This window comes from Pteropus medius, unplaced genomic scaffold (assembly GCF_902729225.1).
Source record: "Pteropus medius unplaced genomic scaffold, Ma_sr-lr_union100, whole genome shotgun sequence".
Lineage (NCBI taxonomy): Eukaryota > Metazoa > Chordata > Mammalia > Chiroptera > Pteropodidae > Pteropus > Pteropus medius.
In genome coordinates, this window is record NW_024347788.1 from 8,818,178 (window position 1) to 8,824,177 (window position 6,000).

General features: G+C 41.1%; 1 pseudogene; it reads left to right on the forward strand.

Moving 5' to 3' along the window:
* Window positions 1–5,580: 5,580 nt before the first annotated feature.
* LOC120614569 (uncharacterized) lies at window positions 5,581–5,699 on the forward strand (annotated as a pseudogene).
* The last annotated feature ends 301 nt before the right edge of the window (window positions 5,700–6,000 follow it).

Sequence of the window (6,000 nt, forward strand, 5' to 3'; positions counted from 1 at the left end):
GTATTTCATGCCACTAAAACTCAGTAAGTTTTACCTGAGATGATACATCAGCATCCTAACAAAGCTGCTTCCAGAATGTATGCGAAGCAGCAGATCCTAAGGGTGAACTCTGGTGGGCTCTGTGAGGTGCTACCTATAGCCTCATTCAGTACAAAAACCACACCCCCAAGCTGCTGGGAGCACTACGAAGAGGTCACGGTAGCCGTCAGCTTTCTTTGGGAGTTGTCTTAACTGAGGGGAGCTGCTGCATCTCCTTGGGGCACCCGACATTCGGGAACTGACTGATGTGGGGATTCAAAAGCTTGTCACCTCTTGCTGAAACTTGGCATAGCTCTACAGGGCCATCGAAGCTTCAGAATTTAACTGTGGGACTGGCCGAAACCTTTGTTGAAAACACAGCTGTAGCTCAGCTTCTCCCTTGGCCCAATCCTCACACTGGCCCGCCCTCCCTCGGGTGTTGATCGACAGAAACTCTAATAAACTTCCTGCTTGCAAAACCACTCCTCAGTCTCTGCTTCCTGGAGCACCCAGCCTGCCGCACTGCTGTGGAAAAATAAGTAAATGAAACAGGGTAATGGAATAAACGTCACGTGTAAGGAGGGGCTGCTCTAATTAAAGTGGTCAGGTAGGTCTCTTCCGAGGAGCCGATATTTGACATGATAGGTAGATGATGGAAGGCACAGAAGGGCCTGGGGACTAGCATTCCGAATAGAGGAAAGTACAAAGACCTTGAGGGAAGAATGTCTGACCTGCTCCAGAATCAAAGAGAAGGCCGGACAAGCACGGTCGATAAAAAAAGAGGCTAGTAAAAAGGGTTGCTGGATCACGGGCTTTGAACTTTATTCTCAATCCGAAAGGAATCTTGCTAAAAATGTCGTTTAAAATACCACCTTGACTTCTGTGGAATGAATGATTGGCAGGAGTTGGAGATCAGAGCTATACTGAGCTATGAGACCCTATAATGACCCAGGAAAGAGGTGGGGTGTTCTGGATGCGGGAGGTGTTGGTAGAGTGTGGTTTAACTTTTGGTATTTATTTTGGAAGTGAATCTAAAGGAAGTTGTGACGATTTCTGTAGGACAATGAAGACGGAATAATTAAACATGACCCCCAGGATGGGCCTGGGCAATGGGGGCCATGTCACTGGTTGGGGTGGGAGAGACTAGCAGAGGGGTATGTTTGGAAGAGGGACTCGAAAGCAACCTAAGTGAGGTTGGGGTACGAAGTTCCCAGAGTCAAAGGTTAGACTGCCTCGTTAAGTAGTGGACTCAGCTTTGTCAACTCGTTCAGTTCCTCTGCCTCAGCTTTTTAGTTTTCCATTTTTTCCTAGTCAAGTTACAAGATTTGGCGCCCCCCAATCTGTGGTTATCTACACGTTGGTTTAAACGTCTCCGAGAGTCTGCAGTTTCAGCCACCTCACAGGTGATACTAATGCTGTCATCTGAGGACATTTCGAGCAGCCAGGTTCCAGTGAAAATACACTGTCAGGTTAGAAAAATCAAGCGTTGAATGATTTCCCAGCCAGTTATTAGTCGTGCAATATTTATATCTTCTTACAGCTTTAGTTTCTTGTAAACACAGGAATAATATACTTACCTCATAAAGTTACAGGGAGAATTACATGATGTCATGTCTCTAGAACAGAAAGTAACCCAGTGATGACAGGGCTCACTAATTTAGTTTCCTTCCCACTCTCAAAAAGGCTATATATTCCCAATTATAACAGGATTTTTAAAGGTCGTTATAAAACCTCTGGCATTCAGAGAATTAACACGTGCAGTTTTGATGACCGCTAAGGAACTCCAGTGGTCCACATAGCGTGATCATTTGGGTTTTGCTGAGGAGCATGCTTGAGTCCTACACACAGCAGAGGCTGGTTGGCAGGAGTGAGCCACTTTCCTGGGGCTCGATGCCAAGCACCCTCATCTTAGCCTGACTCTGTGGTTCTTAGCTCATCTTCCCATCCATGTACCTTCTGTGAAGTGAGAAAGTCCCTGTTTTTTTTGTTTTTGTTTTTGTTTTTGTTTTTTTATGGAAAATACCCCTGCTAAACAACAAAAATAAAATAAAATAAAAATAAAGCCAACCAGTGAAGAGTGTTGGTATGCAAGTGAGGAGAAAGTTAAGAAAGCTAAGAAACAGATGATGCTTATACAGCGAAATAGAACTTGGGGATAAATCGCAGCGTGAGAATGCCAGGTCGTCAGGGTCCTGGACTCACAATACGCATGCTTTGACCATGTGCTTCAGAAGGAAATGAGGAAAGGCAATTCAAAAACTATTGCCATAAATTTTTCAGACTGAATTCTTATTACTAGCTTTATAAATGAGTCTAGTCCTCTATTTATAGAATTATAAAGGTCTTAAGGGCTCCATTAAAAGTTTTTGGTGATACTCGGCTGAACTTTACGGAGAAATTCGATGCTCTAATGGTATCTGTGATTTGGGGAATTTGCAAATGTCTCAGCATGTATCTCTTAAGAATGTCAGAGTCTGTGTAATTATTTTCATACTCTGCACAGTTCCTGCAATCTAGCAAATTGTAAAATGCAAATTATTAACCATCAGGTTGGTAATCACATTGCAAAGAGAGAATTTGCATCTTTAATTGCCTGTTTTACAATGAGAATATAGCATTCGTCAATAGATATTCAACACCATGTGCTACAAAGTATATGGACAATTAAAATATGGGTCGTGCCCTCTTTTGGGGAAGAACAAACATTTGCTCCGTGATGCAAATATAACCCTGAGAATCGGGAGGGTAAATTATCTTGGGGATAGGATATTGGGATCTGTGACTGGCAGAAGGTCATAATATTGGCGCATTTAAGCAGCTGTTAATCTCCTGGTAATCACTGATGGAGATGAAAGGGAGATGTCATTTATTATAAAACTAAAAGCACAGAAATAGCTAGCTCTAAGAAATATGACATACTCTGGATGTGATCAGTAAATCCTGTCACTTTCCGTCTCTGTTAAGTCACTTAATTTGACTTGATACTCCCTGTGGTAAGTAGATCTAACATCTAAAGGTAGGTCGTTTCCACGAAAAATGATTTTTACACTCGCATCTGTGAAATACGGCACTTTCTCAAGTCTCAGTTTCACAGGGCTCCAAGCAGCCTCAGCGGCGTGGGCCTTTCATTTGACCTTTGCAGTCCTTGTAGGAACTGAGGATCCCACGTGACAGTGTTGTTTGAAGGTCTGAGTTGAATTCCGTGGGCAAATTAGACGACGTTGCAGAAAGACTGATATTTCCTGAGGAGGTTAAGGGGAGTGAACCACAAAATTGATTACAATTTAACTGGGCACTAACTTCTTCGCGTTGTCTTCTGGAACCTCATTTAAAATGCAGAGAGGGTGATATATTAAGGAACGTTAAGGAGTAAAGCTATGGAGTGAGCTGCCGATGTCTAGTTCTCTCTGAAGGGTAATGACATCCACAGAATGCCATTCATTCTTAGAAGGCTTTTTAAGACTTCTCAGAAAGTCACTTGGAAGTCTTATCAGAGATTCCCTGGTCTCTTGAGAAGGAGTAGGCCATCCACTGATTTTGCCCAGGAAGGTGGTGGTGGTGGGAATATAATGTGGTATTCAACTAATGTTAATCAAAGGAAGGGAAATAAACTTTTGTCGAGTGTTTCTCATGTACTTCTTTGTCCTGTGTACTTGCATACGCCATCTCGTCAAATGCCTTTCTCCAACGCCGTTATACTGTTACTCTTATGACCATTTTAAGGATGGGAAACTGGGTCTCTGGGAGATGAAGTTACCTCCACGAGGAGCTAGTAAGTCAAACTTGGATCTTGGAGTCCAACATGACCTAACTCATTTCAAAGCTCATTAACCTTTTTCTTAAAGAGAGGGATCTGATGGGTGGAATTTGATTCAAGGCAATTGGGTTTTCTTCCTCACCACCCAGGTTTACTTGATTCTGATTTGTTGTCCAGGGGAGTTCAGAGGCTCCTTCGAGAGAAGAAAGGTAGAGGATAAAATTTTTAAACATTAACTCTTATGAGACATATTATTGGCAGGACTGAAGGAGTAATGGAAGAAAGGCTATTTGCAGTGTCCTGTTCCAAAGACATGCCTCATTTCTTTATTTTTAGAAAGTTAAAGACACGATTCTGTAACAAAGTTAAACATAATCTTCTCGTCTGATCTATACTCCCAGCTATCTACCCAAGTGAGTTGAAAACCTATGTCCACATAAAAACTTGCACACGAACGTTTATGGCAGCTTTATTCAGAATTGCCCAAACTGGGAAGTGACCGAGATCTCCTTCAATAGGTGAATGGATGAACAGATTATGGTCCATCCAGATGGTGGAATATTACTCAGCTATCAAGAAAAAGGAGCTCTCAAGCCATGAAAAGATATGGAGGAACCCTGAAGCATATTGCACGTGGAAGATATCAACTTAACTATGTGACATTCTAGAAAAGGGAAATTAGGAAGGAAGTAAAAATAGAGATTGCCAGACCTTCAGCAGAGGTGACGGGGATAGGGGAAGGATGAACTGTTGACACACAGGGCAATTTTAGGGCCGAGCAACTATTCCGTGTGATATTGTAATGATCGATACCTAACTATGTGTATGTCAAAACCCATAGAAGGTATAACACAAAGAGTGAACCCTAATTTAAACTATGGACTTTAGTTAATAATGATGGATCGATATTGGTTCATCAATGTAAAATTGCACTACACCAATGTCAGATGTTAGTAATAGAGAAAACGTGGGACAAAAAGAAGTATAAGAACTTTCTTCACTTCCCGCTCAATTTTCCTGTAAACCTAACTGTGCTTTAAAATTTATATTAATTCAAAAAAAAAATCAATCTAGAGCTATCTCATTCTTCATATGTCATGTTAAAGTATAACATATAGTTAGAGAGAAAAGAAGAAATAAGAATAGTGTAAAAGAAAGGGAGAGGCAGAAAAAATATGAGAACTATAAAATGATAAAATGAAAATTGTGCCGCCAGGGGAAAAAAGATTAGAAATTTATAGAGCCATCTTTTCTGTCTCTATTTTTTTTTTTTTTTTTTACTGGGTTTTCGGGGACATGGAGGAGGAGTAGGGCTTTAGAAAACTTAGAATGTGGAATAAGATGACAGTATGGAATCTTAAAAATAGTCTATGCAGTTTCCCCAAGAGCAAGCATTTTGCTTCGGGCTGATGGAAGGCCAGGGTGTCTGGAACGGTGTGTTTTTATTAGATGATTAAGCTCGAGACAGCTGAAGTCTAACTCTGAGTGGTTAGGGACGAGGATGTTTAATGGTGTGACATTGAAAGATGTCATGGGGCTGAACAGCTGGGAGCCTGCGTCAGCTTAGCGCCAAGAGTAAATAGGATACCCCACGGTCACTGGAAATCAGAAGTAGTGGTGATATGGAGACCCAAGTGTTGAAGAGGCTTAAAGAGGAAGTTAGACAATGTGCCCCAAATAAACTTTTCTGTTGAAGAAAATCATATACAGTGAAGTGCATGAGCCTTAGATAAATATTTTGTTTAATTTTTATTTATGAACATATCCATAGATCCACAAGCCATATCGAGATACAGAATAGTTCCATCTACAGCCATGCTACCCTGAACGAGCCCGATCCCCTCTGATCTTGGAAGCTAAGCAGGGTCGGGCTTGGTTAGTACTTGGATGGGAGACCACCTGGGAAGACCAGGTGCTATAGGCATGAAAAATGAAAATAAAATAAGGGATTATAAGCTGACAAGTTCCTTGAAATCTGTGAGGTCAACCAAGGGTTGCCTCACTTTAAAAAAAAAAAAAAAGATACGAAATAGTTCCAATATCTCAAAAGTTTCTTCCCACTTGACATCCAGGAGATTCATCCATATCGTTTCATATAATAGTGGTTTGTTTTTTTAAATTGCTACTCGGTATCCCATTGTATGAAAATGCCATAGTGTATTTATCATTCCATTGCTCTTCTTCTTTCTTGTTTTCTTCTTTCTTGTTTTCCGCCATTGTTTTGA